At 33.2% G+C, this 13,065-nt stretch overlaps 1 protein-coding gene across 4 annotated transcripts in view; it reads left to right on the top strand.

Moving 5' to 3' along the window:
• LOC150097752 (RNA-binding protein 4-like) overlaps positions 1-13,065 on the top strand; it is a 294,888-nt gene that overhangs the window by 175,388 nt on the left and 106,435 nt on the right. The window contains exon 10 of one of the 4 annotated variants that reach the window (XR_016549641.1): positions 1,962-2,019. The exons of the other annotated variants lie outside the window; for them this stretch is intronic. The gene's annotated coding sequence lies outside the window, so the exon portion shown is untranslated. The remainder of the gene's footprint in view (positions 1-1,961; positions 2,020-13,065) is intronic. 4 annotated transcript variants of the gene reach the window in all.

Here is a 13,065-nt window from a genome sequence, read left to right on the forward strand (position 1 = left end):
ATAGCCATTTTTTTATTAATGTCTCTGATATGTGAGTAATTTCATCATAGAGTTCTTTTTCTTCTGATGATGTTCGTGGCTCTATTTTTGAGCATATGTATTATGCTGAGCTTGTGGGAAATATGGTGAGTTGATTTGAAATGAAGGTAGCATCCAATGTGTGTTGGTTTCTGGTAGACTGTTAGTTTGATATGTCCATCTGCTAGTTTCTTGATTAGGGTATTTAAAAATGGTAGTTGATTATCTTTTTCCAATTAAAAAGTGAATTGTATTTTTTGATGAAAAGAATTAATTTTGGTTAAAAAGTTTAAAAGAACTGTTTTTGTGTCCCTCCAAATTATAAGGACATCGTCTACATACCTCCACCACTCAAGGTTTTGGGTCTAATTTTGTGAGGATGTCTGTTTCTAGCTTTTCCATGAACATATCTGCACAGGATGGCGAAAGGGGACTGACCATAGTTAAGCCATTTAGTTGCTCATATATCATTTATTCCATTTAAAATATGGTAAAATTGTTTCATTCCATTTAAAATAATTAGATTCAAGGCAGTGATGAAAAAGGTGAGCCGTATCTTCAGTGAAGAGATTGTATAGGATACTGATAACTTCTACTGGGATGCTGGTAAAGAAAGATACCATGTCCAAGCTAGCGTGAATTTAAGATTGAGATGTTTTTCAATAAAGTGCTTTGAATTCTTAATGTAAGTGTCAGATTATCTGATATGTCCATTTAGGAGACTGGAGATGTTTGGACAATAAATATGTGGGAGCATTTCTTCTGTCAACGATAGGGTGTGGCGGAACTCCATTTTTGTGGACTTTCGGGGCTCCATACAATTGTGGCTTCAATGGGTGTAGTGACTTCAGATTCCGTTGCAAGTCTGTGGACCAACTAGTCATGTTCCGTAATAAGTTATTAGTGTCCTTGTGGTATTTCCATGTTTGGTCCGGCTCTTATATGTAATACGTTGATGAATCTGATAGTAATTCTGCAATCTTGGCTATATAGTCCTTCATGTTTAAAATGACTGTGGCATTACTTTTGTTTGCTTTTAAGATAGTTATTTGTTTATCCTTTTTCAAGTTTGAGAGAGCTCTTTTTTTTTGGGTGTTATGTTTAGGTTAGGTGGCTTTGAAGTTGAAAGGATAAAAGCACTTTTTAATCTCGGATCATTTGCCGTTGTTTCTGGAAAGAATGAGAGTGCTTTCTCTATGTTACTGATGGTGTCGACCTTAGGAATATTATCTAGGGCAATGGCGAAATTGCATCTTTTCTTAAGTATTTCAGTTTCTGGTTGTGTCAATATATGGTCCGAAAGGGTAAAAATCATTTTTCATCAGGGAGGCTCGGTCGGTGAAATTTGTTGGTATTAATGTTTATAAATCATGGTCAATTAAAGATCAATATATATTTCATTTTAATTATGTGTTTGAATGACCAAATATAATCTAAACAATGAGTAGTCAGTAATATTTCCCTCACTGGCTATGACCCTTTGACCCATTTTTAAATTTAATACCTTCCTAATCTTTATCTGCTTCAGTGACAATTTCTACTCCAAGAAAACAATGTGTATCTATATGGAGAAATTTTAGAAAGCTAATTTTTTTTAATTTTATTTTTTTGACATTAATTTGTCAGTACTTGTTTTTTTCTGTCTGCTACATTTCAATGACATTTTCCATTTTGATAATAAATGTGATGATACACATCTCTGCGGAGAAATTTTAGAAAGCTGTGCTTTGGCATTGCCCATGCTTATTTAAACCAGTGAAATTAACCACTGGCAGTGGAATTTACTGTTCCATTATCCCTTTTTTCAAAATAAGTTCTTATATATCAGTATAAAATTATAAAATTCTTGCACAAACTGGTCAAAGGGTCAAAGTTTTAATAGCCCAGCAGTTAAGAGTTCGAACATGGAAGACATGTTCTGACACTTTCTGTTGGTATTTCAGCTGACTGTACTGAAGATGAGGTCTCCAGTGAAGATGATCTTCCTTACTCTGTTTCCAGGTATTGACTTTTATTCGGTAATTAATGATACATTAATTTATTAGCTGGAATTATGGTTAAAGCAAACTTTCCATTCTTCTGTTTTTTGCATATGTGCACACTACCATATCAAAATGTCTGGCATATCAATTTTAAACAATTTGGTATACTGGTATGTGTATATTAACTGAAAAATATGAGTAGTAATATTTCTCCAGCAACAGCAGTTGTAACTTTTGTTACCTGAAGAATATCTTAATTACTAGTTTGAAGTAGTTTCTCCTTATTCACATCAGAATGTCAAAATCCACAAATAATAAGGATAAAAAAGAATGTTGACTTATCTTATGAATGGTACATGTAAGCAGGTGTGCCTGTAAATTGTGATAAAATTAATTGAATCCACAGTTTGAACAGACAAATGAAATAAAAAATTGAAACTTTCTCCTAAATCCTACCAGTTTATCTTGAATGATAATGTCTTAGTCCATTGAAGATATGCAAAGAAATTAGGATACGAGTTTCACATGATTATGTTAGGAAAATTTTCAGTGGCATTTAAAGTGTTTTCAGGTTGAAATAAAGTTTATTCCATAGTTGAAATTTCCTCTTCTACTGCATTCAGATCACTTGAAATAAACTTGTATATGCATAACAGGCCTTAACTCTGAAGCATTCCAATCTGTTTTGGTGCACCATATTTGGCAGGAATTAGAACATTCTCTACAAATGTCATTCAGAGCTTTTTAAACTACAATAACAAGGACAGTTTGTGAGGAATTAAACATTCGCATTTAGTGTTGAGACAGGTAAATGGGAATGCTTTCAGTAAAGTAAAGAAGGAAGTAAAATAAGGTATTGTTGAATAGCATATATATCGCACTATTGTAAGGAAAGTGAAACAAGCTGCTGTATCCAATCTGGAATTGTTAATTTGTCATTGAGAGAAATTGGAATGGTCAAGCATTTAAACATATACTTTCATTATTGTCTGTGGTACCATTACATTATATCATTTGATTTTCACACTAGGGATGTCAAGATTTGCCTTGTGAACTTTTCCCTACATCCTTGGGGATGATTGGATAAATGCAGTCTCAGTTCTATGCAGAGTATCAATTCTGTACTTTGGCAAAGGATTTGTGCTGCTCTAAGAATTATAATGCAACATTCTTATTGGGTTGCTGTGTTGTCCATTTGTAATATTTGGGTATCTTGAAGATCTCCCATATGCAATCCCATATTGACATAATGGTTACTTTATTCTACAGAGTACTGATATTATTTTGTTGAATAAAATTAAAAAAATATAATTTGAACCATTTCGATTTAACATATGGATCTTTTGGTTGTTTTATACAGGGTGCCTCTTAATATATGTAATTGGGATAGTAGAAACAATTTCAGTTTACTTCATTTAAACTTTTCAAATGAAGTTTTTATTTATAAATTTGTAAATTAAATATTGTCATATATTTTATTAAAGCAGAAATTAACAAATATGTATGCTAAGAATTGAATGTAGGAATGGTGTTTAATAACACCATTTTGCTACCATGTGACAGTTTTCAAAAATAGCAGAAGATAGCATTCAGGAAGAATTCTTTGCTTAAAAGAAAATTGAATTTTTACTTAGTGAAGGAAAATCAAGTATATGTTTAAGGATATTTTCTGCATATTGATTTTTTAATTATTAATTACTTAATCTAAATAAACTTTTTTTTTATAAAACAACATTCTACAGGTTCATCCATCATAATGCTATATTTGAATTTCTCTATATTATAGATTTCTTATTGATTATAAGAAAGCTTTTGATTGCATGGATCACAATAGACTGTGGATTGAATGAGATTAATGGGAACCTGAACATCTAATTCTCTTGAAGAGCCATATGACAACCAAAAAGCTTAGTAAAAATTTGGAAAAAAGGTGTTAGAATGGGAAAAGGGGGTGTGGTAGGGTTGTATACTGTTGCCCTACCATTTTAATATTTATAGTGAATATATATTATGGGCAAGGTTAATTTAGACAAAGATTCAGCTGGAATTAAGATTGGTGGCAGAAAAATAATTTAAGATATGCAGATGATACGACCCTCAGAGCAGAAACTAAGAAAGATCTGGGGCAGTTGATTCTATTGGTTAAGATGGAAAGTAATAAAGCCAGGCTTAATTTAAATATCAGAAAAACAAAGTGATGGCTTCTGGCAATTAAATGAATTTATAATAGAGAGAGATAAAATAGAAATCATTGAAAGTTATGATTTACTGGGGTCCAGAATTAGAAATGATGGTAAATGTGAAGATAAAATTAAAAGGAGGATTGACATGGGAGAAAAACCGATGTTAAACACCTGACAAAAATTATGAAAGATAGAGGTGTGAATTAGGCCACGAAAGTTAGAATTGTTGAAGCATAATGGTATTTCCAGCAGTGATGTATTGATGTGAAAGCTGGATTATTATGAAGAAAAAAGACAGGAAGTCGTTTGAATTATGGGCGTGGAGGAGACTACCGTATTTATTGGAATTAAGAATTACTCAAATTAAACTTAAAAAATCGTAGTGCGAGATATGTGAGGGGATTTTCGGAAACTAAAGTTTTTCAGGAACAATGTAAACGTCAGTTTATGTTTACACCAATTAAATCCTCAGTATTCATTATAATTTATAATTGCTCACATTTATAAAATGAATGCATTTAAATTTTAATTATCAATGATATTTAACTGTTGCTAGTTTTTAAAAAACTCTTGGCAATTATTTCTGGCAAAATCATGTCTCAAGCTTGAAAAATCCAGTTGCACAATAGTACTAATGATGGTGTCTTAATCTTCTCTGCTGGAGTCGGGTCGTAGCCACCGGCTGCCATCCACTCCAGTGTAGAATTTTCTTACAGTCCTTGAATGGTTTGTTAACCAATACATCCCAGGGTATAGACAAGGTGTAAGATCACCAGGAATAATCTCCACATCAGTCTTCACATCCAAAAGTCATTTTGTTATTTCACGTCCTAAGTGTTCACGGAAGCTATCTCACACGAGGAGAGACAGGCATCAAAATAAGCCCCCTGCCGTTTGTTCCAAACTGTTCTAATTCAATCTCAAACGAATGTAGCATCCATTTGCTCTTTTTCTTGTATTTTTGCATGAATTCCAGGGGAAATTTCCCCTTCAGCATTGCTTTCCTTTTGAATATTACGTAAAGAGGCAACTTTCTTCCATCCGCAGTAATTGCAAGCAAATCTCTGCATTATTGTTTTTCCACTTCCTGTTGTTGCACTTTTTTTCACTGTTTTCTGTTCTTGTTTGGTGTGGCATGCCGAAATTGAGGGGGGGCGGGGGTATTTGATCAGCATTGGCTATTTGTGGTAACATATAGTCTTCCTAAGTTGAATTGCACATTAATGAAAATCCATCACTTTATCATCAAAATCTTATGGCTGACAATTGTTGAGTTGAAATGCTAATTCTGAGTAAATACGGTATTAAGAATCCCATGGACTGTAAGAATGACCAATAAGGTTTTAGAGAGCATAAAGGTAGAATGCTTCTTGGAGGCGATGATTACTAAACAGAAGTTGATGTGCTTTGGTCATATTATGCGAGCTGATGAATCATTGGAAAAGACAGTTATGTTGGGGAAGATTGAGGGAATGGGAAGAAGACTACAAAAGACTTGGATGGACAATATAAAAGAACTTACCAACTTGAATTTACAATTACTTAAAGGACAAGAGGCTGAGTGGGATGGAGAGCCTTTGTTCACAGGATCACCAAGAGTCAGAAATGACTGGATGGCACATTGTATAATTGCAGAAGATTGAGGAGTGACATGGTAATATAGAAATATAGAAACAGCAAGATGTAACTAGTCAATTAAGGGGGGGGGGTGCTTGTTGTACTTTAACTGGGCTCCTATGTATTCTAAATTTCAGGTGATGTATTTCATTGCTTAGTGTGATATGATTATCCAATTTGTTGGCCTGAAGTGGCTTTGAAGTGTTAAGTGTTTGATCTGTAGAGGATTTCTAGATTGTTAAAAAAATAAATAAAATAAATCTTTAGTCCACCCACAGTAATAGTCTACCACAAGTTTACCCATCTTTCATGGATAGGAGTTACATAAAAAGTGACCACATTCTTGTATAGCTTGCTGTGATTGGTAATGTTATGCAACAGTTGCATGCTTTTTTAGCTGTTGCCAACGATATAGGATATTATGTAGCTGTTTGTTCTTGATACTCAGGATTGTTGGATTTCAGTTGAATTTCGATTGAAAGTGTTCTAAGGGTCTAATATGATATGTATTATAGAATGTGATAATGATTCATTGATGTTGAGAAATACATATCCTGATTCATAAGAGTAATTAGAAGCAGAAGTTCAGAGTGAAAAGACAATCACTACTTTATTAACACATTTGTGTTGGTTTGTGTCTTGCACTTGCATTTGCAGGCAACTCGCTTGACTGCATATCATGACTCTTCTGCATGAAGAGGGCATATTTTTACAAATGACCAACACACACACACTCACACACTCTTCCATTACACAGTAGATTGGTTCCAGAAAAAATTGTGTAAATGAAAACTGTGTAAAAAAGAATATGATATGAAAAATATAGAATGGTTCCAGATGTGAAAACCTAATACGAACAATGAGTTATTTTCAAACAAAACACATATATATATATATATATATATATATATATATGCATCTCTTAAAGAAAATAGTGTGTTACTAATAAAACAAATTCGAAAAGTTTGAAATACACTCTCCGTCACTTTCTGACAGTAGCTGCATTCTTTTGTATGAGACTGGAAATAAATTACTTCCATCATTTGAAACACATTGGCTGTCCTGTTCATACTGTGATGGTGAAACGTTTTCTTCAGTAAAAGGAACTAAATTAGCACTAATATCCAATAATTCTGGAGGTGACTTTTCTTTTTTTTTTTTTTTTTTTTTTTTTTTTTTTTTTTTTTTTTTTTTTTTTTTTTATACCACAAACTCTGTAATTAATCGTTGAAATCCTGTTTTGATGAGATCTTTTGCATAATTCTTCATATCGCACCATATATGAGTTCACTTCAAGTTTAAACTGTTCAGCTTGTTCAGTATTTGAATTATGTGTAAGAAAATGACTGCAATTTTACTAGCCAGTTGAAGCTCTTTAATCCTGCAGTGAGCATAATCTCTTCATCATCATCACTTTCTTTCTTTTTCGAGGTGCTCAAGGACAGCTTCTATTATTTCGTCGTCAGTAACTGCATGTGCTAATCTGATGATATTGGAATATTCAGTTGTATGCAAAGGTGCAGGGTTTCACACATTCTGGCCAAGTAGCTTTCCAGCATGCATTTAAAGTTGGTTTCGATTCTGCTAACGCCAGCTTAGCAAGTTTGATGCAATCCAAAATAGAAAATTTCTTCCTTACATCAATAACTGTCAGTAACTTATCCTTATCTAGTTTATCCAGAATGTATTGGAATGTTCTTATATAGTAAGTTTTGAAAGTAGCGATCACACCTGGTTGTATTAAGGATGTTATATTAGGTGGCAGAAAACAAAATTCCACATTCAGGTGTTCTAAAACAGGATGGACAGGCACATTGTCTCCCCCCCCCCCCATCAAATAGCATTTAACTTCTAAAACAAAACATTGATGGAGCCATTCATTAAAAATTTCTTTTGTTACTCAACCTTCTTTATTTGCCTTCCAGTGCACTGGTAATTTGTTAAAATCCACACCTTTCATTGCCTGCGGTCTTATCGATTAATGAGTAATGGTTTTAATATGTGATCTCCTGAAGCATTGCTGCAAAATAATAGTCACACGATCCTTAGCTGCTTTAAAGCCACCAACACTTTTTTTGTGATTTTGCTATATAAGTTCTACTTGGCATTTGTCTACATTCTGTAGTGTAGAGTAATCCCTGATATTTAAAACATCAAGGGCGTTCCCCAAAATTCAAGTTTAAGTACGTATGCACTGTACTAGAAAATGATAATTATAATGGAAATACCCTTTTTAACAGAACTTAATTCAAAAGAAATTTTAAAAATAAGTAGCAATTGAACCATGTTGAATCAAAATATACAGTGTAAAAAATATAATTGCCTTTGTTTACTAAACCATGTTATTTCGAAATCGTGTAAAAAAAAAAAAAAAAAAAAAAAAAGCTGTGTATAAAGAGAATTAGCTGTGTGTGGCATTCTGCTGTAATTATTATTTTTTGGGGTGGGAGGGGGGGGATTTTAAGTTTTTATACAATCATTGTATAAAAAGCACCAGTTATTATTACGTTTATAAAATATATTTCTTTGATTTCATTTATTAAATGCTATATCCTGTAATATGACATCATAAATTCTGTATAAAATAGTCATTGGCACATAATTGAAATGCAGATATTTGAATAAAGCTTCATAGTTATTTGCACATTTTCACCTCCAGGTGATTTCTAATAAAAAATAAGAGATAAAAGGATTAGTCTCTCCATGGAAATACTCTGAAAACTAAGGTGTTCTTTTTAAGTGTTGAAGAATATAAGGATAATCTTTGAAATGACATGGGAATTTTCCCAGAAATAATACCTATAACTTTGAAAATTTTTTTAAATTAATTTTTCTTATCGGTTATATAGAGCCACCATAGCTCATTTAGTATAGACAAAACTCTTTGGTTGGAAAGACTTGGAATTGAATCTCATATAAGAGCTTTTGCTTCTAGAAACTGGTTTATCATCCTGTGAAATATCAGAATATGCAATTTACAGTCATGGTAGATAATGCACATATTGAATTAACTGCTCTAAAATATGCAGTGTCTGGCTTTCTAAGAAAACCAAGTTGCTTGGTCGTGATGAAGTGAAGGTGATATTCACTAGGTATATTTTTAGAAAAAAAAAAAGAAAAATTAAAAAAACATAAGTGCAAAACTATTTGTTGCATCCTTTCCTTGTGCAAGTACAACAGGAGTATGCATAGGAAAAGCAATCAGTTGTTTACAGCACATTATAACAGAAAACATTTAACACTTACGGTGGGTAATTATAATAAAACAAAATGCATTCAACTCAAAATATTCCGTGTCCTAATAAGTTTAGTATCATGAATTTATATGGATTCAAGGAATATGTAATGAAGTTTTCTCTAATAAACCACCTTAAAAAGTAGCCATTTCTACTTTTTATAATTTCTTTTAAAAATTAGCGTTCCTAATTTTAAAAATGTTAGCAGTGTTTAAAAAGCATTAAATTTTTGCATAGTTAACTTGGTTAACTTCAGTAAAGTTATTAATCTAACAACTTTACAATATATTTATTGAGCCTTATCAGAGCATATCAGTTAGTGCATGTTGTGTACTTAAAAAAGTTTGACAGTATCGCATAAAGGTTAAAACTAGATAATTGAGAGGCATACTTCACCATTTTAAGGAATGCAAAGAATTGATCAAGATTTCTGACCTAATACTCAATCCTCACAGAGCTAATAGTAGGTAGTATTTTGTGCACTGCATTGGATGGTATAGCAGTCTGAGATTTAGCCACCATGTTGCATTCTGTACTGGCTTAAAGATGGTGGTATAAACTGATTCAGTCTAGATGGATCATTGATCAGTTATTCAAGACCACTGCTATTTTTTTTTAACATCAAGGAACCAAAGCAAATGATCAACAATCAACTACTGGAACACTCTACAAACTCAAAATCAGCAGATTAAAGAACACTGTCAACATAAGAATCAGTGGAAAGGAAGCAGAACTGGCAGAATTAGGGAAGTATTACATCAACATGATAGGTCTTATGACAGAAAAGCAGGTCAAATTTTTCTAAATAACATTATATATTCAGGCCACAATGATTAGGTAAAGGAAGGAGTAGCTGTAGTATTCAACACTAAACAAGAGGATAATTTTGAATGGCAAGCAGAGTAATGGGGGACAGACAACAAAATATGGAATTGGACATTGACTTATTTGTGTTTTTGGTTCCACAGAATGTACAGAGTGAAGGAATTTTTTGAATTATTAGGGAAGGCAGCTGATAAACAAAGGAAAACTTGGTCCTTGTTGTGGATCTAAAGAACATAGGAAATGAATTTTCTTGAAACTCATAGAAATGTTTTAGTAAAATTTGGAGAAAATAGTTAATATTTGGTAAGTACCTGCTGGATTTCAGGGCATGGACTTGTAATTTCTAACCATGTTCACATAGCATAAAGATGTGCATGACCATGTAGAAAATACTTATTGTTGATAGCAACATTTCACATACTGATTCAGGACTTGAGAGTATATAGGGAATTGAAATAGGAAACAATCACCATTTAGTTTTGAGCAGGATGAAATTGAATATTGTATTGAAAAATATAAGCAAGTTTTAAAAGAAAGTGGAACAGCTTTCAAAAGGGAACTGTGAGAGCACCCTGAAGATGAGTAAATTATACTTGCCAAGAAATTATATTGTTTAATCTTTTATCCAAGTGTAAGCTGTCACGACTAGGATACCTGTATAGAGGCTGACTTCACATTATTGCCTTAGTATCCATAATACAAATCACAAATCCTTCTAAATGTGTACAATGCTATGCATTATTCATGTCTGGAAGATGAGTGGGATAATTGGAATGATCAAAGTAGCTAAACATAGTTTGAAGTTCAAAATATGAATGGGGCAGTCATTAAAAGATGCAAAGTTATCTAGGTTCAAGGGGATATTGAACTTCAGCATTAGGAACAAGAATGAGAGAAGGTTGTTGGCATGAAAGAGTTTGAAAACAATTATATCTTGGACACGATTCACAGATTCCTGAAGAAAACTGATTCGGACAGAGAGATATTTGGCGAAGTTGTGCAAGGATTAAAAACAAAACAAAACTCAGTAATACCATGTGGACTCAAGAAGTTAGAGGAAATCACAGAAAAGAAGAGAACAAATTAAGAGTTCCCAACAAGTTAACATGTGTTCTGAGAGAATGCAGAAAAAACTATAAGAAAGCCACGCTGAGTTCTTAAAAGTAGCTAAACAAAAATCATGGGAAGAGCATAGCAGATAATATCATGAAGATGGTAAAATGTTCTATAGGGTATTGAAAAAAAGCTTAAAAATTGAGGATAGAGTACTGTAAAAAAGAATCAGATGATAAAAGTAAAATGAAAATTGAATAAAGAAAAATTGAATATTGAAATAAAGATATCTCCTAGATACTTTGAAAGACTGTTAAATGAAACAAATGACAGAACAGTGGTCGAAAATATTCAAGAGGAATTCAATCAGTAGTACACATCGAGGTAGAAAAAGCCATCTAAAATCGGAAACATGGAAAGGCAGCTGGAATAGATGACATATGACTCAAAATGCTATTTGAACATTTTCATATTTGATGGAACTGTGTTTTATATTGGCTACAATGCATAATTCAGAAAGTCAAAATCCAGATAACTAAAGTATAGCTCTTATAGTAACTAGGTAGGGTAATTAAACTAAGGAAAATAAAACTGAATGTGAGAATTATAGAAGAGTTTCATTGATTACTGTTCTAGATAACATTCATGCAAGCATACTTGAGAAGAGGCTAAGAAATTGTAGAATGAAAAACTTGGAGAACAAGCTGGATTATTATCAGTATTGTACGGGCACTTCCATGGAGTCTGAAGACTCATCGTGGGAGACCCACACAATCTATCACACCCCTCCTTGAACCTATTAATAGATAAAGCACTCACAACTGACTCTGGCAACCCATTCTACTCATTCACCCCTGCTAACCACACCTTTATTCAACTTCCAGGGATGACTCCTTGTTCTAGCCTCTCCAGCCAAGTGCTGAAACATTTCTCCTGTATCAAACCTATAAAACCCTTTAAGCAACTTTAAATGTTTCTATCATATCCTTTCTTTTTTCCTGATCAACCAACCAACTTCTGCAATTCACACAACCTTAATCTGCCTTCATCGGGAACATTCCACAAACCACTCGTCATCTTGGTCACTTGCCTCTGAATCTTCTCCACTACTACTTCCTCATCCCCAAGAAACCTAGAGGACCAGACTTGAGCACATTAATCCAGATGTGGACATATCAAGGCCTTATAAAGAGGAATAACGTCATTTCTCTTCTTGTTAATACGTTGTTCAATAACCATGTAATCTTATGAGCAGCCTTAGCAATATGTCCTTTAAACTTGAACTGTCTCTCTGCCACTATGTCTAAATCTCTAGCTTCATCTATTTCCTGGAGTACAGTGCCATCAATGTGATACATAGCTTGTAATCTATCAAGTCATCCCAAAAGTAATTTCATTTTTAGCATTAATATATTGATAAATCAATTTAATCAACTGTATATTCTCCATTTGAATCAGTAACATTCTTCCAACGTTGTTAAAGCTTCATAATGCCATTTCTATAGAATTCAGGAAGTTTGGCTCAGTTTCAGTGCCTCTAATGTATCGTATTGTTTTTCATTAATGAAATGTTGCAAACTTTAAAATTAGTGCTAATCTGAAGGTGCAAGATCAAGTGAAATGGAGGATGTGGAAGCTTTTCTCAGCTAAGTTCCTCAATCTTGGTTTCTTGCACTATGAGGGCATGCATGTCATGGTGAAAAACAACACCCTTTCGATTGACCAGAGTATACTCTTTTCTTTCAGTTTTTCATTCAATTGATCGAGTTGTTCACAGTGTGGCAAGAGTTTAAAGTGTACAATACCAGCCATATTCCACCAAATGCTTAACAAAAACCTTCTGTGGGTAAAGGTCTTGTTTTGGCTGAGGTTTACCCTGTTCTCCCCCCAATATACCCACTGTCTTCAGTGCTTAACGTTCTTGTAAAGTATCCACTTTTCATCACTGTTACTTACACGACTTAAAACGGAGACTTAAAACTTATAGATCTGAGGACTGGGTTAGAAATACATGATCAAAGTTTGGAAACCACAAACTTTGAGAGAAAAATTAGATATCTAACATCAATGGCAGCTTCATATTAAAAAATGAGCATGTTGGTAAGAACTTGCCATTGTTAGCATTCAGGAACGTATGAGCATTGCTCATAT

This window comes from Typopeltis vanoorti, chromosome 17 (genome assembly GCF_054136105.1).
Source record: "Typopeltis vanoorti isolate ZY-2024b chromosome 17, IOZ_Tvanoo_1.0, whole genome shotgun sequence".
NCBI lineage: Eukaryota > Metazoa > Arthropoda > Arachnida > Uropygi > Thelyphonidae > Typopeltis > Typopeltis vanoorti.